We start from the raw sequence: 22,509 nt of genomic DNA on the forward strand, positions 1-22,509 counted from the left end.
GTTTAAGTTCAGATCAGGCAGTGGGTGGAAATGTTTGTGTGTATGATTGAGAATGGCGTAGTGATTGATGGTGGATAAAGTAGACATGGCTGGTGTAAATACCGCACAGTAGTCTGGTGCTATGTATAATCCTGATGCTGATGTATGAGATGGTGGTATATCTGGACAGACTATGTAAACTGATGTGTTATGAGGGAAATAAAAAAACTGTGAGTGTCCAATGCGTTGATGGTGTACAAGTTTATCTGGAGCAAAAGTGAAGTTGCAATGATGATGAATATTGTCATTTCTGATGATAGCCATTTCACAAGGGACTGTATCAGTAGGCTGAAACGTGAAAATGTACGCAGGACAAAGATGAACAGCATGTAAGGATGTGCGGCACTTTCGTTCAATCGTTGACTCACTTGTGAAAGTGACAGTGTCCCGTCTCTTGGAGACCATGATGAGTTCGGTGTCTGTGTTGATGTTGATGATGACCAAAGTGTTGTTATTTTTATAGGGGAAGGGGTGTATTTGGTTTACTGTGAACAGGTCTTCAGTGATGAATGGTACATGAACTACCACTGATGTTGGTGTTCGTGTTGCTTCTAAATACGGGTAATATTGCATAAATTCCCTACTGCGGAACAACGGCTTCAATTTATGTTTATGTATGCCTTGACTAACTATCTGACGTAGCTCATGAACTGGGAGTAAGTCAATTGTGATCTTGCCATCACCAGCATTCGAAATTCCTTGCATAAGTGCCCTGAAACGATCTCTAGTGTTCTCTAATTGTAGTAGAATCGTGTCAATATGTTCTGTGATGATGGAGAAGTGCTGGAAAAGAGTAATGTTTCCCTCTAATTCATTTATTTTATCTACACTCTCGAGAGCTACGTTTTCTGCTTGTTTCAGATTTTTCACAATTGTCTTCATTGCTGAGTTCTGTCCTGTGATGAATTTATCTTGGTATGTTAGTACCTGAGCTATCTTATTAAATTTGTTGTTTATTTCTTTAAGGTCATCCTCTGTAGCCAATCCAAAGATGTTCCCAAGAACTGCGCCGCCCAGGTCGAACAAACCGCGCTTTTGGCGAGTACGGGTGATGTTGTTCCTGTCGCTCAGTACCTCCGTTCCATAAGATGGGAGATCTTGGATCATGACGAGCATAGCTGACTTCGCCTGTTCTAGTTTCCATTTCGCTAACTTTACCATTTCATTCACTTCCTTGGTGTTATGTGCTTGTGAAACATAATTTCCTATCATGAAGTCCAGAGTTCGCATCGGCGTTGCAAGTCTGTCTAGATAAGTAGGTAAGTCATACAAGTAATCTAGACTTATTTCAGTACTCATGACGTCCTTAACGATTGTAGTCGTGGCCGTTGGAGCTATGAGGCATCCTTGTCGTACTATATGTTTGGGGTCTAAGTGCGCATATCCTCTTGCTATGTAGAGGAGAATCCATAGCATAAGTCCCTTCATCGTAACCTACCGAAAAAAAAATCTATTAATTTCCTATAATGCTGTGGTCGATGATAGTGATGATGTGCGTTACGGTTGATTGTTATTTCATTTATAGAAGGAGTTTAAATCGATATTTAATTCTCGTAAATGATGTACTGTGGATTTGATTGGAACAGTTGCACTTATGTTCGATTGTTTGGTATATGACCTTAATTTCTTTTTGTAATCATTGTTGTGTTCTTGCTTGGTTTCTTGAGGTACGTTCGCCTGTTTGGTTGTATCCGAGGCTGAATAATTATGTGATAATTCCCTTGAAACTCGTTTTAAATGGTCAATATGAACTTGTTTCTCCTCGCCACTTGAAAGTGACTTCATTAAAACTTTGTTTGCTTTTATGTTAATTACTCTATATGGGCCCTCAAATTTTGGGGATAATTTATTGTCTCTCGAATGAATGACACCGTAAACAATGTCTCATAAGCTGATAGGTGAATCTTTTGCCTTCTTGTTAAATGCCTCCGTCATTTCTTCCTTGGACATCGTTAATTGTTTTTTGACTCTTTTGTGAATGTCCTGGAATTCACGTAAACGGAGTTTAGAGTAATCATCGTAATTGTATATAGGCATGCTGTCACCTTCTAGGAGCTCATATGGTAATTTTTTATCCGTGCCATAGATAATGAAATGTGGTGTGTCACCGATGGATTTATTTATAGACCCATTAATTGAGGCCTCTACTCTGGGAATCCAATCATCCCAGCTTGCATAATTTTCACTGAGAATGTGTCGTAGCACATCTAATACCTTTTTATTTTGTCTCTACCAACCCATTCGATGCTGGGTGATAGGCCAAAACGTTAACCTTTTTGATGTTGTATTGTTTACATATTTCTTGTAAGATCTCAGAATTAAATTCTCCTCCATTATCACTTATTAATACCTTTGGGGTAGTAAAGCGACATATTACATTATCTGTTAGTGCCTTTGCTACTGTCTCTGCTGTCTTATCTTTAATTGGAGCTAAAATGACATAACGGGAAAAATGATCCGTTGCAACGAATAAGTATAGGTTATTAGTGTATGATAATGGCATCTTGAGTAAATCAACAGCGACAACGTCCCATGGTTGATGTGGTACAGGGTAATTACCCATCGGTGCAGGTGTGATTGGGTATCCTTTGTGTTTCGCACATGATTCGCATCTGCCTATATGATTGTTTATATCTTTTCGTAATGAAGGCCAGTAATATAATAGCTGGGCTTGGTTGAATGTCTTATCCTTTCCAGGATGTCTTGCATGTGGGCTGTCGTGTATCAATCGTAATACTTGGGGTATCATGTCATTAGGTACTACCAACTGGTTAGTATTTCTTTGGCGTTTTGGTTGTTTAGAGTTAATTTTGTATAATGTATTATTGACCATTGTGAATTGTTCAAGTGGGACATGCAGTTTGGGTAATTGTATGTCATCTCCACTTTCTAACTTGTATATTACTTTAGACCATATTGGGTCAAGTCTTTGTGCCTTTGCGATATCCTCGTGGTTTGGGATATTTCCTTTGAGATCTAACGCCGCGACCTGAATTGTGTTCGGGTTCCTAGATAATGCGTCAGGTACTATGTTCATTTTACCTTGTATAAAATGAATTTGTACATTGTAGTTTTCAACTGTACATTTCCATCTTGCTCTCCTCCCAGAAAGGAGTTTTTCTTTAAACATACCCACCAGTGGTTTATGGTCGGTGAATAAGTGGATTTCGTAACCATATACCAAATCTCCAAACTTTTGTAATGCAAAAACCACTGCAAGTGCCTCTAAGTCTGTAGTGCAATAATTTTTCTCCGCACCTCTTGTTTGTCTGCTGGCAAATGCAATTGGTTGATTCTTTCCTCTTTTATCTTCCTGCATCAGTACAGCCCCTAATCCTTTAACTGATGCGTCTGTACAAATAAGAAATGATTTTGTGTAATCCGGATATGCTAAACAAGGTGCATTTGTTAGTTTAATTTTAAGATTGTTAAATGCCCTTTTTTGTTCTTCTTCCCATTGGAATACAGCATCTTTTTTGAGTAGTTGGAATAGAGGAAAGGCTATATGAGAGAACTGTGGTACGAATGACCTATAGTACCCAGCCAGACCTAAAAATTGTCTAACTTCGTCAGTCGTAGTGGGTTCAGGAGAATCTCTCACTGCCTGTATTTTGTCATCAGTGGTGTGAATACCATCAGAACTTAATTTGTGGCCTAAGAAATTTATTTCCTTAAAGCAAAATTTGCATTTAGAAAGCTTAATTTTTAATCCAGCATCACTAAGCTTTTGTAAGAGTAAGTCTAATTTCCTGAGATGATCCTTAATATTCTTCGTTGCGATTATAATATCGTCAAGATAAACAAATATTCCTTGTCCTAAAATTCCGGACAATACGTAATTCATAAGACGCTGGAATGTGCCTGGGGCTGTCCTCAGTCCCATTGGCATTCTTGTATATTGATAATGGCCTCTGTTTGTGGAAAAGGCAGTGTATTTACGTGACTCCTTAGATACCGGAATCTGATAGTAGCCGTTTAGGAGATCGATGGTTGAGAATATATTATTTTCAGGACCAATATTCTGTAGAACATCGCTTAGCAATGGCATGGGAAATCTGTCTGGGATTGTGTGATTATTTAGTTTACGGTAATCTACTACCGCACGCATTTCTCCATTTCGTTTGGGCACGAAGAATAGGGGGGCATTCCACGGCTCAATAATTCCAAGTTTTAACATTTCGTTGACATACTGATTTGCAAGTGTACGTTGGGAGTGTGGTATGCGGTAAGCTGGTACGAAAATTGGTGGTGTTTCTGGGTGCACATTAATCATGTGATTAATCAAGTTAGTACACCCTAATTGTTCTCCGGGCAATGCTACGGTGTCCCTGTGTGTTTCCAGCAAGGTTAACAAATCATTTTCTTCATCAAATTCACCTGAGTGAATTAAATTCTCTTTTATTCTTTCTCAATCCGTAGATTTTATCTCACTTGTTACTCCAGCTATAACTATTTCCTTCACAGGGGCGGGACATTTTTCAATATTAACTATGCAAGTTCCCTTTTCAACTGAACTTCCCCATTCACGTGATTAATTATGAATATCTGAGTTTGCCCTTCGTCGTTCGTTTTCTACTGACAATCCCTTTACTTTACATAATTCTTCTAAGACAAGAACAGTACTATTCCGTAATTTGCTCTTTATGGTAACCTTCATGTATGAATTAGGTGGTATAACTAAATCATTAGTGAGATGGGCTGGAAAAATTGATAAATCAGTACTGTTATCTGGGTCACTAATTCTGGAGGATGGGGTTGGTGGTGGGAGTGGATCTATACACTCATCTGTTTGTGTATGTTTGTTTAAGCCTTTAATATTACCAATTCTTTTTGGCTCTCTTCTACCAATTGGTATGGGCTCTGAAGTTATTTCCTCTATGAATTCATTATCAAAGTCTATTCCATTCATTTGTGGGAGTATAGTTATGTTCTCAGCTCTCATGGATCTTAAGCCCAGTAACATATGAGCTTTAATTGCTAAGTTTTCAACGATATAGAAAAATGCAGAGAATGGTATTGTAGTTTCTGTGAAACTGAGATTTAATCTTATCATACCTTTCACTGTAATCTCTTGTCCATCTACTGCGTATAAATCTAAATCAGCTTCATCCAGAAAAGTTACTTTCTTTTTATTTTTAAGAATTCTATTTAGTTCTTCATGTGTTATTAAGTTCACTGGAGAGCCTGTATCTAAAAATAAGGAAACGTTTTGATCCTCACATACAGCTGGTATCAAGATACACTCATTTCCCAACATGCCTCCTATGTGAAGAGTAGACTTGTTCTTCTTTACGTTTGTTCGTTTTTTGTCATGACTTGGTCTTCCCTCGATTTGAACATAGACACAATTTTTTCTACTGTTTTGCAATCACTAGTCCAGTGCCCTTGGTATCTATGATGCCTACAGTAAGGACCAAATCCTTGTGTCTTTTGTTTGTCCTCTTTTGCCTTGATAAAGCATTCATACCTTGTGTGTCCTGGTTTTGCACAATAATGACATAGAATGGACCTGTCCCTTGACTGTGACCTACGAAGTGATTTCCCACAAGAAGTGTTGTTTATGGCGCGAGACCTGCTCGGGCTGCGCGAAAACTTATGAAACTGCCTGTAGGAAGGTGTCTGGGAACGAGGTCTTGGCGTTTATGTTTGTTTGGCCTGCCTGATTTCTGGTCGCGATCGATTTTGTTCTCTGTTTGGGGTCGGTGTAGATGTTTTCACAGCTGATACTGTCTCAGGTACCCTGATTCTACCAGAATGTGCATGTGTGTCGACCACACCTGCTTTACTGCACTGCATCTCTACCTCGTTCATTAAGTCTAGCAAGCACATTCCTGGGGTGTACGCGATCGTCTTGGTGATCTTAAGGGTCCTATCAGGTAATTTACACAAGGCAGCTACATAACCAATGATGTCCACGACGAGGTCTGGGGACATCTTTCCATCATCTGTTATCCAATTAGAATTCTCCAATGTAGCTAATAAAGTTCTCTTGATTGTGGAGACATCAGCAGTTATTTCACTGAGCACATGGTTTGTAGTGTGCTCCCTTACAAGATCTACAATTTTATGTAATTCTGGAATTATACCTGGCAAGAAGTTCATACCTCCAGAAAATTTCTTCAGAAATTCAGTTTTAAATTCATCATATGTCCTAGCACGATGGAGCTTGTCTGAGTGAAGCAAGTTGCTCGCTGGACATCTTTCCTGGCTTATGCAAGATGAAAAAATAGCAATTTTCTCTTGTTCATCTAGTATGTGGCACTTGATGAACATTTGTTCGCACTGACTGACTAATGAAATGACATCAATGCGATCTTTGTCTGTGCCAGAGAATTTTGGGGCAGTTTTATCCTCGTGATACACAAACACGTGAGGTGTGGTTGTTAGACCCGCGGTATTTGTTTCTTGATCCATTTTTACTGTTTGCCCTGTTAATTCAACTTGGACGTGTTTATCGTTGTGTGAGGGAATGGTGGAATATGTACGATCGGACCGGTGGACCCTGTTAAGTGTATTGGCATACGTGTGCAAGGCAGCGGCAAAGTCTGCACTTCCTACGTCAGAGGTGGTTTCCCACTCATCATCTGAAACTGCCGTATTTGTTTCTCGATATTTAGTGTGTGGTGAGGTTTGTACAAGGGGTGGGCTGCCTTGAGGCTCTCTTAATTGTGAGTCTGATGTTGTGGCAATTTGTGTGTTATCTGGTGTGTTGCCTTGGGGCTCTCTTAATTGTGAGTCTGTTGTTGTGGCAAATTGTATGTCATCTGGTATTAACGTGGGTGGTGGCGAAAATATTCCTGTCATTAAGATATGGTGTTATGAAATACGCCTCTTGTTTATTTATAGATGAGTAAATAAGTTGAATATAGCTAATTTTAGCACTGAGAAGAAATGAGTAAGTATAACTTTACCCACTTGATACAGATTGTAGAGGTGTGTCGATACAAAAGTCGATCTCGGAAGAAAAATACAGGTTTGATTGAAGATCTCTTGATAATTCTAGTGGTGTGTTGATGGACGATATTACTTGTGGTGGTTAACGGCTGTCACAGGCAAACCTCAGCATAGAACGTCGAATTTCCAACTTAACTGTGAAAATAAATGAGTATGAGTAGGAGCTATGTGAATAATGAGTAATGAGTAGTGGGTGAGAAGTGCCTGGTGTCAGTCACACGTTGCTTGGCATGGCAGACTCGCGTTGTGATGTCATCTCAGCACATGGTGACGTCGGCTTCCCACACTGGTAGTTGTGGTGAGTGAATGAGTAGCGATGAGTAACTTGAGTGAAGACGGGTGAGTAAGATGAGTTGTGAATATGGACTTGGTGTTTTGCTGCGTGTCTTGACCTCTGCGTCAGCGATAGCGGGAGAGAGTGGTGGGGGCTTGTGTGCTTGTTGCTTTGGTCTTTCCTCTTCTTTACTTGCTTTGTTTTATATTCTTCTTGCTGCTGCTTGAAGTTACGTGAAGATTATAGAGTTGTTTTGTAGACTTGTAGGCTATTTGCATTGTAGGCTGTATTTTGTAGGAATTCACTTGTAGAACTGAAGCTAATTTTGTAGAGTCTCACCTGCTTTTGTAGAAATTTGCTTTTGATTCGGAGACGATGTCCGTAGATTCACTGCTACCAAATGTCATAAAAGACTGTGGTTCCTTTGTGGTTGAGTTATATATATATTAGAATTGTGGACGAGCGGTTTTTATATCTTGGAGTAGCTTGTAGTAGATAATCTTCTTTCCCATTTGTCATGTAGTGACAGGAGAGGTAAAGAATAGTATGGGACTATTTTTATTTGTCTTGGAAATATTAACAAGTCTCTCACACAGAGCGGAGTATAGAGTCCAGTCCCGCTAGCTATCTCTCTGTCTCGCTTTCTCTGTCTCTCTTCTCAAGTTGCCAAGCCCTTCTCCCTGCGACCTGCCTCTTGTATAGCTTGTCTCCTTCTGAGCTCTCTTTCCTAAATTCTGGTGAAAAAGGAGACGTATCACGTGTGTTCCTTGTGGATGGAAAGTTTAAGAAGCCTGTGTGTGAGTATGTGTGTATGGTCACTAGGGCTTTGTTCACGGTTGGACTGCTGACAACTAACTGCATCATCTCCTTACTGGCCACTGTCGTCAGCTTTCCTCAGTGTAATTTGCAAGCTCATTACCTTTTCCCAGGCTCGCATAGGGCTGTCTATCTATCTATTTATCTATCTATCTATTATGATTTGTAATTATAATCCAAATTATAATCCAAAGCCACTACAACACTTCAATCACACTCACAAATACTTCTCACCCTACATACAGTCTCTACCAGACAGCCTAAGCCACTAGGTAGAGATACATTGGCTGTATCGTCCCTGCTTCGGTAGGGATACGCCGGTCCTGCAGTGGACCTCAACGGCTGATGATATATATATATATATATATATATATATATATATATATGGAGTTGAGAGGTATATGAGGGAGGAAGGGGTGAGTTGGGGGGAGGGGAGTCAAATGGTGGGTGACAGAGTGACTTGGAGGCGTTTTGTCTGCGGCCACCCTTTGCGGGATTAGGGCGTCGGCTATAGATAGAATAGATAGATATATATATATATCCCATTGGAGCCCAGTGTCCAGGGGATTGGATAGAACTGAGATCTTTCAAGTCTTTATAAAGTAGGGAACCCCCAGGTAGGGACCTATGAGCTTCGCGACTATGAGCCGATAGGCGGAGGGCCGAACGCTTAGTGACCTCCCAGTGCAGTGCCTCGCCCAGCACCCTTGGGATCCAATGGGTTTTATATATATATATATATATATATATATATATATGTGTGTGTGTGTGTGTGTGTGTGTGTGTGTGTGTGTGTGTGTGTGTTGTCGTCCGTTCATTCGAAGTTCAATACTGGGTTTAACATTTTCGGAGGAAGAGTGATTGCCATAATTAATCTTGCCTATACGAGCTAAGTACGAATAGGAAAGGATTCTCTGTAGCAAGAGTGATGCATGCAAATTATCGAAGAGTTTTACCTACACCGTTTGTGCTTGTCAGTATCAAAATAGCATTGATAGAACCGACAGGGTGCAAATACATACAATCACATCAAAGTACAGTACATCCTACCAGCACCCACTTCAAATATACGTCACATTTTTGGTTCCAACTCAAGACCCAATGCTCAAGCGTCACCCGATGAGAACGCTACCGAGCCACTACAGGTCGATACATGTATATGTACAAGAACACATGAGCAGTGAATCAGGGAGGATGTTGTTACTCTGAGTTAACTCATGAAGCGTCAGTGCATGCGTGCAGGTATTTTCATCAGCTCAACTATAAAATGTCAGCAGTAATTGACTCTTATCCCGTTGATTGTTTAATCAATGAAATGGATAATAAGAAATGTTTTTTTTTTCTAAAAAAACAAAACATGGAGTATAAATACACCATTATCGTGTTCCTGACGCACCAAGTTGTTCTCCAGCTGTCTTGGTGGTGGGCTGACCCCAGAGGTACGAAGTAGTATTACAATCTTCTTCTCTTTTCGGCTCTCCACTTAGGGGTCGCCACAGCGGATCACCCGTCTCCATCTTACTCTGTCTTCTTCATCTTCTCTTACACCTACCATCCGCATGTCCTCCTTCACTACATCCATAATCCTTCTCTTTGGCCTTCCTCTCTTTCTCCTGTCTGGCAACTCCATTTCAAGCATCCTCCTCCCGACATACTCCTCATCCCTCCTCCGCACATGTCCAAACCATCTCAGTCTCGCCTCTCTAGCTTTGTCCCCAACTGCACTCTCTTTTTTACCTCTCTACCACACTCTCCGTTACTTTGTACAGTTGACCCCAAGTATTTGATTCCATCTACCTTTGCCACCTCTACACCTTGCAGCCTCACGGTTCCCCTGCCATCTTTCTCATTTACACACATGTACTGAGTCTTGCTTCTACTTACTTTCATTTCCCTTCTCTCCACCGCATATCTCCATCTCTCAAGCTCTGCCTCAGCTTCCTCCCGGCTCTCGCTACATATCACAATGTCGTCCGCAAACATCATTGTCCACGGAGGCTCCAGTCTAATCTCATCTGTCAATCTGTCCATCACCATTGCACAGAAGAAGGGGCTCAAAGTCGATCCTTGATGAAATCCCACCTCCACCTTGAAACCCTCAGTCATTCCTACTGCACATCTCACTGCTGTTACACTATCGTCGTACGTGTCCTTCACCAACCTCACCTACTTCTCTGCCACTCTTGGCTTTCTCATATAGTACGACAGCTCCTCTCTCAATACCCTATCATAAGCCTTCTCCAAGTCTATAAATACACAGTGCAACTCCTTCTGGCCTTCTCTGTACTTCTCCATCACCATTCTCAAAGCAAATATGGCGTCTATAGTACTTTTCCCTGGCATGAAACCAAATTGCTCCTCGCAGATCCTCACTTCTCTTCTCAGCCTAGCTTCCACCACTCTTTTCCATATCTTCATTGCATGGCTGATCAGCTTTATACCTCTGTAGTTGCTGCAGCATTGCACATCACCCTTGTTCTTGAGAAATCGGAACTAGAATACTTTTCCTCCACTTCTCCGGCATCCTCTCACCCTCCAGGATTTTGTTAAACAATCTGGTAAACCACATCACAGCCATCTCTCCTAAGCTCCTCCATGCTTCCACTGGTATACCAGTTGGGCCCACTGCCTTGCCATCCTTCATCCTCTTCATGGCATTCCTCACTTCCTCTCTGCTGATCTCTTGCACTTCCTGACTCACTACCACCAACTCTTCCAATCTTCCCTCTCATATATTTTCTATATTCATCGGCTCTTAGAAATACTCCTTCCACCATCTTAGTACACTCTCCTCACTTGTCAGTACATAGCCATCTGCATCCTTTATCATTCTAACATGCTGCATATCCCTCCCAGCTCTGTCTCTCTGCCTGGCTTACGAAGTCTTATTACAATGAAGGATTTATATTTAGCACACACACTCTATTCATAAGTATTTTCATATTTCTGTTTTCTGATCTCTCTCTCTCTCTCTCTCTCTCTCTAATCATGTATGACAATAAATTGAAAGGAACTGACACTTCTGTATACCTAACATAAACACTTGAATGAACGTCTGATAATCGCGCTGCATCTCTGAGGGCGCTACACACACTGTCCACGACTCCACGAAGCAGCGGTACATACTGCCAACCACTGAAGGCAGGTAACAAACATTCTCTTCATAATCCCATAAACACTATTTTCTTCCTATGTAGATCAATAGACCTCTTTATACCCCTTTATACCCAAGGGAAATATATACATACCAAACCTTGAGTGATGTGCTTCAGAGTGAGTATATGTAAGTCCTAATCCACTTACGGATGGTCGAGTGGAACCAGAAAAAAATGATGGCGTTTTCAAAATTAAGACAATGTGCATTATCAGGACACTCTGAAAGTTGAGGGTTACCTTGTGAGATAGGCAATGATTCGTAAATTACTGTATACAGACTGACAGGTATATTTAAATAATACTAATACACGTGAAGAAAGAAAAGTTTTAAATTGAAGTGTACTGAAATAGTGTAGATGCTACCATTTAAACATTACAGTAGTTCACTAAGTCCTTGAGGGGAGGGGGGAACCATCGTTCGTCTAACACTCTGCTTACATCAGATCGTGTTATCTGTTTTACGATTATGAGTCTTATTCTTCACACCCTGACCTCCTTTGAAATTCATTATGCATACTGGGTCTTCCTTGACGTAGTTCTCACTTCAGGTGACTTTAAACTGTGCTACAACCATTTTTTTTTTTTAATCCAGGACACCATATACTATGTTGGGTGGCATTCATATAAATGACTACTATCTGTCCAGTGACCTAAGTCACTTCAACCTGATATAGTCAATTACGATTTGCATCCGAGGAATGGTCTGGGTATATTGCTCACATTATGCCACACAGGTGTGGGCGACTGGCCACTCTCCTATTAAATGCTTAAAATAACAAGTGTAGCACCTAGTTCATATGTCAACATCCGCGGCCTTACCACAAATTTAAACTCAGTTCATTTTTTCCTTCAGTCCATATCCCCTTTGGCCCTTTTCCTCACAGAACCACAAATCTCACCCTCTACCGATATATCTCCATTTTGTTTTCCAGGTTACCATCTCCTTACAAACTTTCGAAACAAGGGCGGCACCTGTTGTTATATCAAATCCCAATATGCAGTTGACACTATTTTAAACTTCACTTCATCCAGTTTTGATTACTCATTATATAAATTAAATTGCCAAAACATTACCAAATATATCTGTGTAGTTTATCGTTCCCCCAATGCTTCTTCGGAACCCAGTGTATTTGATTCCATATCCACTCAGTTGAGTAACCTTGACCTTGCCCTTGGCAATGAAATTACCATTTTGGGTGATTTTAACATACACAATGTTGAATGGTTATTGCATTCTGCCCGGACTGACGACGCTGGTCTGGAATGCGAGCTGTTTGCGGAATCGTTTAATCTCACCCAGTTGGTAAAGCAACCAACCAGAATACCTGATAATCCTGACCATAATGCCCATCTCTTGGATTTATTCTTGACAAATAATCCAGATCAATACAGGATAGAGGTACTGTCACCACTTGGATCCTCTGACCACAATCTCATCAAAGCCTCATTAGTTAACCCTCCTACATCTCCCCATTCCGAACCTGTCAGGGTGACCCGATGGCACTTTGACAGGGCAGACTGGGATGGATTTAGAAATTTTCTTGCTGATGTTCCATGGCAGTCTTTCTTCTCTAGTGATCCCAATTCTACCCAGTCCCACATTTGTGACTTAATACTAGCTGGTATGGATTTATTCATACCAAGTCAACAATTCACTAAAAGACCAAACTCTCCAAAATGGTTTGATGGCAATTGTGCCAGAGCAACAGCCCAAAAGTCATTAGCATATAACTCTTACTTAAAATCAAAAACACCTGAATCACTCTCCCAATTTAAAATTGCTAGAAATCATGCAAAAGCTGTATTAAATCTATCTAAATCAAACTTTCTTCAAAAGCAAGCATCAAAACTACTTAACAACCCTAATGACAACAGAATATTCTGGTCAACTCTTAATTCTTTCAATAATAACTTTAACAAGTCATCTTCCATTCCCCCACTAAAATCTTCAGATGGCAATATTACAAATGACCCACGTGGGAAAGCAGATATCTTTGCTAGTACCTTTGCAAGAAACTCTACCATAGATGATACCAGCCAGAATGTCTCAGTACTGGAACTTGATTCTCCCGAAATTGCCCCACTTAAAATACAGACAAGATTTGTAAAATCCATCCTAGACAATTTACCTACCAACAAAGCTCCAGGTCCAGATGGAATTCCGCCAATTGTTTTGAAAAAGTGTTCCCCTGAACTTGCCTCTGTCCTAGCTAAATTATTCAGACTATGCATACGTACTCTCTTTTATTCCCAAATTCATGGAAAGAAGCCAATATCCACCCAGTTCCGAAGAAAGGAAGTTCGTCTGACCCCTCCAATTACAGACCAATAGCTATCACATCTTCTCTTGGTAAGGTATTTGAAACTTTAATTAATAAGCATATTGTTAAACATCTTGAATCCAACAACTTAATTAATGATAGACAATACGGTTTTCGCCACGAAAGATCCACCATTGACATACTCAATCTCTTAACTCATACCATCCATCAATCAATTGATCTTTTTGGAGAAACTCATGCAGTAGCTCTTGATGTCTCTAAAGCTTTCGACAGAGTATGGCACCGTTCCCTGCTGTCCAAACTCCCTTGCTATGGACTAACGTCTTTTGTTCCTTTGATTTCTTCTTATCTTAGTGACAGGAAAATAAGAGTAAAAGTAGATGATGTATATTCGAATTTCCACTCAATTAACGCCGGCGTGCCACAGGGATCAGTTCTGGCGCCAACCCTATTTCTGGTTCATATTAATGATCTCTTATCTGTCACTTACAATCCCATTCACTCATATGCAGATGACTCAACACTACATAGTTCATTCACACTCAGACATCCATTTACAAAGTCTAATATCTCTACCTCTCAACTCAATACAGCCATCTCCATAAATCAAGATCTATCTACAATCAGTGAATGGGGACAAAACAACCTTGTCTCTTTTAATGCTAGTATAACTAAATATATACAGTTTATTAATACATAGATATTACCAGATCTGTACATTACCTTCAGTGCTACTAATATTCCCATCTCCAAAAATATTGAAATTCTTGGTGTCTCACTTAACAGTGCCCTTAGCTGGACCTCTCATGTCAGATCACTTGCTAAAACCGCCTCAAGGAAACTTGGATTATTGTACAGAGTCCGTAACTTCTTCGCCGATGAGCAGTTAGCTATAATTTATAAGAGTCATGTGCGCTCTCAGCTTGAATATTGCTCACCCTTGTGGAATGGTTGTGGAGAGGTTGCATTAAGACAACTAGACAAAATTCAGAATAAAGCTGTTAGAATCATTAACAACCCTGCCATTACATATAAACTACCTCCCCTGCAAGTAAGAAGGAATGTTGCCTCCCCTTGCATTATTTTACAGATATTTTTTTGGCAAATGCTCAGACGAAGTTGCGTCCATGGTGCCACCTCTCCATGCCTTCCCTCGTGCTACACGGGCATCTGGTAACGCTCATGACTGGAATGTCACTCAACCACATTGCAGAACTTCTGCCTATCAGAATTCTTTCATTCCCCGAACTGCATCTCTCTGAACTCGCTTCCCCAGAGTTGTTTTCCTCCAAATTTCAACCTACAACTGTTCAAGTCTAATTCTTACAGATATTTTATGAACAGAGGACACCAGTAATCTGGTGTATGGATTATTTTTTTTTCTCCATTTGTTTTTCCTTCCTCCGTTCTGTTATTTAAAAAAAAAAAAAAAAAAAAAAAAATGTCAAAATGGAACAATGAGAAATGGACGAAAGGCAGGTATCTTGATGTTCTGTAGTAGTTTATTTATGCCAACTTAGCATCGACATTCATTCCACACACACACACACACACACACACACACACACACACATATATATATATATATATATATATATATATATATATATATATATATATATATATATATATATATATATATATATATATATATATATATATATATATATATATATATATATATATATATATATATATATATATATATATATATATATATATATATATATCATTTCCAGGGGTGGGCCTCGATGAACTCTTCCACCAATATTTGTCTCTTGCCATCTCCTTCAGATCCCACCAACACTCCTCTCCTGCTTCTTTTTTCATTGTCCTCAACCAGGTTTCCCTCGGCCTACCTCTACCTCTTCTTCCTCTAGCAGTCCACTCTGGCACATCCTGCATTAAACTACCTTCTTTTCTGTATATGTGCCCCAGCCACTTCCAGCGAGACAGTCTCACATATTCATTAACTGGTTCCACTCTCGTAATATCCCTGACTCTTTCATTTGTAACTCCGTCTTGCCACTTTACCCCAAGAATCCTTCTCAGTATTTTATTCTCAAATCCTAATACTTTCTGATCTGTTGCAATAGTACTGTACCATGACTCATGCCCATAAATTAAAATTGGTCCAACCATGGACTTGTAAATTTTCACTTTAGTATGTTCCGAAAGCATATTATTATTCCAAACAGATTTCAACATTCCAACAGCTCGCCAAGCCTGTCTAATCCTCTCCTCAATTTCATTATATAAGAAGTGAGTATTACCGAATCATATACAGAAGTAACTAGGATGGAAAATGCTGTACTCAACATTAGTCATTTTGTTCCATAATTCACATCTTCTAATAGTCGCGTCTAACTATGCCTGTCTACTGGTAGTGAGGTAGCTGTAGTGCTTTGTTGTGTGTGTGTGTGTGTGTGTGTGTGTGTGTGTGTGTGTGTGTGTGTGTGTGTGTGTGTGTGTGTGTGTGAACATAATAATTGTAACAGCTTTATTCCGACTTTAATCAAACATAATGAAAGTCAACCAAGGGTCTAACCTGCCTAGTTTAAAACCAAGAAGTCAAAGCTCTTACTTACACGGGAAGTTCAACTTAAAGACCTTTGATCCGTATTAGATCAAGGTTTGCGCAAAGATTGAAGGGTATGCAAGAAGAGCCATATTTGATTTTGAGAACAATCAACCAACTGTCACGGTCACATGGGAAGGCCAAATTTCGACCCATATATTGTATATCTGTGTGAACAAAATAAAGAAAATTTGATCTGATCTAGACCAAGCGTGGTAGATGGAGTTCTTTTTAAAACAATAGGTCAAAGATCACAAGCCAAGATCAGCTTAAACAGTTTTTGACCGATTTAAGCAATGCTTTGTCGAAGAGTTCAGTGTAAATGAAGGATGAAAACATTTGATTTTTATTACAAAGGGTCATAGGTTTAGGTCAGAGGGCAAGGTTAAATGGTCCATCCTTTAACTAAAGCAATTTTGAACAGATCTGAACCAAATTAGGTGGAAAGACAAATGGTCAGCTAAGAATGAACACATTCGATTTTGAGATCACCAGGGCAACGGTCAGAGTTTGAAAGAAATGTCAACTCCGACAGTTTTCATTTCATTTGGATCAAACTTGGTAGAAATGTTAAGGGTCAGGCAACCAAAAAAAATACATTATATTTTAAGCACACGCAGCTGAAGGCAACAGAGAAAAGTTTATTTGCAGGGTACGGGTGTTGCAGTAATTGAACCTTCCTTCTTGTTGGCTAATGTCATTTCCTTGTTATTCAGAGAACTGTGACCCGTGTCATATTTTGTGCACGTGTATTACAGTACTTCCTGATTTTCACATTGATCTTTCATGGGTCTCAGATGACGGCTGAGAGGATGTGGTTATATTAACAAATTGGCTGAAATGGAATACTGTAAGCCTACTCAGCACCTTCAATCCCTCAACATCATATATATATATATATATATATATATATATATATATATATATATATATATATATATATATATATATATATATATATATATATATATATATAACGGCCATACCACGTTGAGTACACCGCTTCCCGTCCGATCAGCGAAGTTAAGCAACATTGGGTCTGGTTAGTACTTGGATGGGTGACCGCCTGGGAACACCAGACGCTGTTGGCATCCCTACGTGTCAAGTGGGGTTGGTGGAGGGTTAGTGCCCCTCCCTGTAAAACAGTTAACTCTAAGCCGTTGGCCACCCCGTTTGGGATACATGGCGTCTGGCAATGAATGAATGAATATATATATATATATATATATATATATATATATATATATACAAGAGGATGAGAAAAAGGCAGAGTATAAGAGAGAAGTGGAGGAACGATTGGGCAAATATGAATTGGAGTGGATGGGGGATGTGGAAGGTGTGTGCAGGATATTTACAGAAGAAATATGTGCAGCATGTGATGTGGTGTGTGGGAGGAAGAGAAGACGGAGGGGGATGCAAGGAACAGCGTGGTGGACTGAAGAGGTGGGACAGGCTGTGGCACAAAAGAAGAAAGCATACAATGAATGGATGAGAAACAGGGGCGTGGAAGAAGTTGAGAGGTGGATGAGAGAGTTATATGTAGAAAGAAAGAGAGAGGTGAAAAGATTAGTAAGAGAGAGTAAGAAGAGAGTGGATGAGGAATTTGGGAGGAATTAGAGTGTAAAGTGGAGGGACTGTAAGAAAATGTTCTGAAAGAGGTGAAGAGAGTAAGACAGGGTGGAAGTGAGGTTAGCAGGGGAGTGAAAGATAAAAATGGTAGATTACTAATGGAGAAGGGAGAAAAAATGAGCAGATGGAGAGAACACTTTAAGGAATTGTTGAACGTAGAGGATGGAAGTAATGCGAGTATAAGTGGCTGGGGAATGGCAGGGAGAAGGAGGGAGGTGAGAAGACAGGAAGAAATCAGTAGGATAGAAGTTGTGGAAGCAATGAAGAAAGTTAAATTGGGGAAAGCCCCAGGAATTGATGGAGTGTGTGGTGAATGCTGAAGCATGGGGGAGAAATTGCCGTAGAATGGATGTGGAAGATGTGTAGATTGGCCTGGGAGGAAGGTAGAGTCCCGGAGGATTGGAAGTCAGGTATAATTGTTTCCTTGTACAAAGGAAAAGGGGAAAGGGAAGTGTGTGGTAATCATAGGGGCATTTGTCTTCTTAGTATAATAGGAAAAGTGTAAGGTAGGATAATTACTGACAGAGTTAGGGAAAGAACAGAGGAATTAGTTGGAGAAGAACAGGAAGGCTTTAGGAAGGGAAGAGGTTGTGTAGAGCAAATATTCATTCTTAGATCTTTAGTGGGAAATTTCTAGAGAAGGGAAAGAAGTTGTATGCGGTTTTCATGGATTTGGAGAAAGCATATGACAGGGTGGATAGACGAGGATTGTGGAAAGTATTAAGAATATATGGAGTAGATGGGAAGTTGTTCAATGCCGTGAAGAGTATGTATGATGGTGCTAAGGCTGCAGTGCATGTGGATGGTGAACTAAGTGAATTATTCTCTTTGAAGGTTGAAACAGGGATGTATCAAGTCTCCATGGTTGTTCAATCTGTACATGGATGGGGTAATAAAAGAGGTACAAGGTAGAGTAGTGGATGTTGGAGTGGCCCTGGTGAGAGAGGATAGTGTTTGGAAACACCCTGTACTGTTGTTTGCAGATGATACTGTGTTGTTGAGTGAAGATGAAGGGGAGCTGCAAGGCTTGGTGGATGAGTTTGGGAGAGTGTGTAAGAAACGGAATCTAAAGGTGAATGTAGGGAAGAGTAAAGTGATGGTCTTTGAGAGAGGTGAAGTCAGTGAATGTACAGTGAGGTTGGATGGTGAGGAATTGGAAAATGTGAGTACGTTTAAGTACTTGGGTAGTGTGATGAGTAAGGATGGAGGTTTGGAAGGTGAAATGCTTGAAAGGGTACAGCAAGGAAGAAAGTTTGCTGGTTCTTTGAAAACAGTGATAAGAAACAGGGAAGTGAGCATGGAAGTGAAAAAGTTACTACATGACAGTATTGTGATACCAACTCTAACGTATGAAAGTGAAGCTTGGACGTTGTTGGAAAGACACAAATCAAGAATGAGAGCAGTGAAAATGAGTTATTTAAAAGGAGCTTGTGGAGTCACATGGAGAGACAGGCTGACGAATGAGGATATAAAGGAGCGTTGTGGTGTGAATGTGGATGTGATAGGAAGCGTTATGAGGAACACACTGAGGTGGTTTGGCCATGTAGAGAGGATGGAGGGTGAAAGACTGACGAAGAGAGTGTATGTGGGTGAGGTGGAGGGGGGAAGAGGGAGGGGGAGGCCGAGGATGAGATGGAGGGATGGGGTGGAGAGGTATATGAGAGAGGGGGGTGTGAGTTGGGAGCAGGGTAGTGAAATGGCGGGGGACAGGGCGACTTGAAGGCGATTTGTTTGTGGCCACCCCAAACGGGATTGAGGCGTCTGGCAATATATATATATATATATAAGGGTGTTTCATAATTGGAAATATTCTACAATTTGTTGATGTCTATTGTGGCTGTGATCCATTGTCCCCAATACTGATTCCTGCAAAATCTTTCGGAAACATAAGTGTTTTGAGGATGTGCTAGTTTGGCACATCTGGGCTGGTGATATGGTTTTTGGTTACCTCTGCTGATCGGGACTCAGGAATTTGCCATGCCCTGCCCCCTGAAGTTGGGCAATGGGCTTTTGCCGTTTCAGTGCCTCAGGCGACATTCAGTGTCTTGGTATGAGTTGCTGGTAAGGTGGTGTCATGGAAAGTGCTTCGTGTGTGGGTACTTGCGCGGTGTGTGGAGTCTTATTATAGTTGTTCGAAACTGCATATTATCTAATCTAGTTAATCTGGATAACTAGCAAATTTGGTTATCAAATATTTACTGTTGTCTGATCACAGTCTTCAGTTGCTTGATAACAGTAATTTTGGCTTTCTCCACATGTCAGTTGAGGTCATGTCTCTTGGTGTGGCTTGTCAAGATGGCCCCGATTCTAGAGTTTTCTTCGGCCCACCTTCGTTCGATACATGACTTTTTGCTTCATTTTTATGTGGCATCACAAGGACCAGAAGCTACCAATTTCGAATGCTACAATGGCGGTTTCGAAGAAACTGAAGAAAGTGTGGAGGTGAGCCAACCTCCCTGTGAAAACAGAGGCCTGTCTGAGGAAGCAGATTAAATGACTCCATGAACAATATGTCGTTGAGGAAGGATTTGGCGAAGAACACACCAGCTGCTAGGATGAAGCGGGGGGTGTGGGAGGGTGACCTGGAGGAAATATTCAGCATCTCATTGGCTAACGTCATGGAGGCGAGAATGCGAGTGGAGGACAAGGAGTTCCTTTGCTGGTAGCAGGAGGACCAAGGGAGCTGTTCCATGGCAGCAATCAACAAAGTCCATGCTGGTGCTGCTGCAAGGAAAGTTTCCTTGGAAATGTCGAAAGCAGCAAGAAAGGAAAACAAGAAGGTGAAATGAGTGCCATGTTCCAGGAGGTGACCTGGGAAGGGACGTTGGCATCATCATCCAGTGTGTCGTCCTCTGAAGATGACTTTGTTTTAACATCGTCTTCTATAAATACAGTCAGAAGAGGGAGGATGAAGAACATCATGTGTCTTGTCTTGACGGTCACATGGGAAAAAAAATAACCTCCCTGATCGGCAGGCAGCAACCAGCCATGTCGCTTGTGCTGGCAGTTTGAGGCTGAATGTCACGCAGCTGTCGGCTTCATACTCAACTATACACCAAATGAGGAGGAAGAACTGGAAGTTGCTCACCAAGAACTCAGAACTTCGGTTTTCAGGAATCTGCCTCCTCTGGTTCTTCACTTGGATGGGAAACTGCTTCCCAGCACTGTGACAGGGAGGATCATGGAGGACAGCATAGTAGTGTTGGTGACAGGGAATGAGTTTGAGGAGATTCTCGGCAACCCATAGGCGGTAGACTGAGCCAGACAGCAGGTGGCCACCACGGTGCTGAAACTGTTGGACGAAAACGGCATCCCAGATCGGCTTGTTGGACTTTCCTTCGACATGACTGCTGTCAACAATGGAATGTTTAATAGTGCCCGTATTCGAATCTAGCATTCCACAAGGAAACCACTCCTTTGGCTCACTTTCAGGCATCACATTCATGATATGAACCTGAAAGACGTCTTTGTGTTCTGTTTGGGTTGGCAAAGTGGCAAAATTATCCCATCCTTCAGGAGGTTTTGGGAACATATATTGGATGAGCTTTAAAACTACAACCACAAGTACCGAAGATCCGTAAGGAGTTGGAAAGAGTGTCGTCGTATTTTTATGATGGAATACATCGAGAATGTTCTCGGCGACCTCTCGTCCACGCGAGGACTACGGAGAGCTACTAAGGCTTTGCCATCTGTACCTTGGTGGAGAGATACAGGAGCGAGTTGGTGTCAGATTTTGAGCCCCAGGTACAGTCGTCAGCATAAATTCGCTGCAAGTCTACCCGTGTGATGTGAGTCCTATTGTCTGGCAACAGTGTAAGGGGACTAGTTGCCACATAGACTTTTATACACTTTGACGACGTGTTTTTAAAAAGTGGTACTAGAGAATGCCTAGAGTACAATATTCTTTATACCATAACTGATTGGAATAAAAAAATGCAGGAGTTGACAGAATGTCATGGAACAACGCATGAGCGTAATACTCTGGTATTTTTCATTATAACCGTGTCCAAGCTGCCTTCGCTTCTCTCCCCTTTACTCCTCCTGATGTCCCCCCCACCCCTCGCTCTCTGCCCTATACCCCACACACATTTTCATGCCTCTCCATTGTCTCCTTCCCCCACCCTCTCTACCTTCATTCATTTATCCACGGCACTAACCTGTTTGGCGTATCGCAGTTCTCTCTTGACTGTTTACTAAACCCAGTCTGTCTTATTCCCAATTGTTTGCAGTACTACCAACAATATCCAAGGGTTATCATCAATATTCCTTTCTGTTCTAGTCCCATTCTCACTCTCCTCGTCTCCTTCCCTCTCCTCTCCCGTTGTCTTTCTATATTCCACCCTTTTTCACTACCAACAGCCGGGAGATACAGGAATACTGAGGACTCGTTCTTGTGATGTATTCCTTGCTAGTATTTGTTTGAGAGCTGGCAGTCGGTGGCTATTATTACAGTAGACGAAATTAAACAAACTTTTGTGCCCACTCCTACTTCTCGCCTTCTCTCTTCCCTAGGAAAATGTTCCCATTCTCCTCATATTGTTCATTGAATCATGAAGGAAAATCAGAACCACTAATGTTTCGAAATACTGCACTATGTTTGGAGTAACGAGTGGGAGAAGAGACTGTTGTATGACATGCAACTCTCGAATGTTGAGGAGCAAAGAGGCTACAGGAATAGGGAAGAAATAGAGAAGAGTGCGGTTTATTATGTAGATTAGCGCTGTGGGTAATATAAGGAAGACAGGGCGGAGAGAGGAGTGCAGATGAAAGATAGCGGGAGA

The 22,509-nt window shown here is 41.0% G+C and overlaps 1 non-coding gene across 1 annotated transcript; it reads left to right on the forward strand.

Annotated features, from left to right (window-relative positions):
* Positions 1-17,071: 17,071 nt before the first annotated feature.
* On the forward strand, positions 17,072-17,190 carry LOC145398559 (5S ribosomal RNA). Its single transcript, XR_013897147.1, has one exon. It is a non-coding gene; the product is annotated as a 5S ribosomal RNA (ribosomal RNA).
* The last annotated feature ends 5,319 nt before the right edge of the window (positions 17,191-22,509 follow it).

Source organism: Coenobita brevimanus, chromosome 45 (genome assembly GCF_032717465.1).
Source record: "Coenobita brevimanus isolate Jiangsu-jjx chromosome 45, ASM3271746v2, whole genome shotgun sequence".
Lineage (NCBI taxonomy): Eukaryota > Metazoa > Arthropoda > Malacostraca > Decapoda > Coenobitidae > Coenobita > Coenobita brevimanus.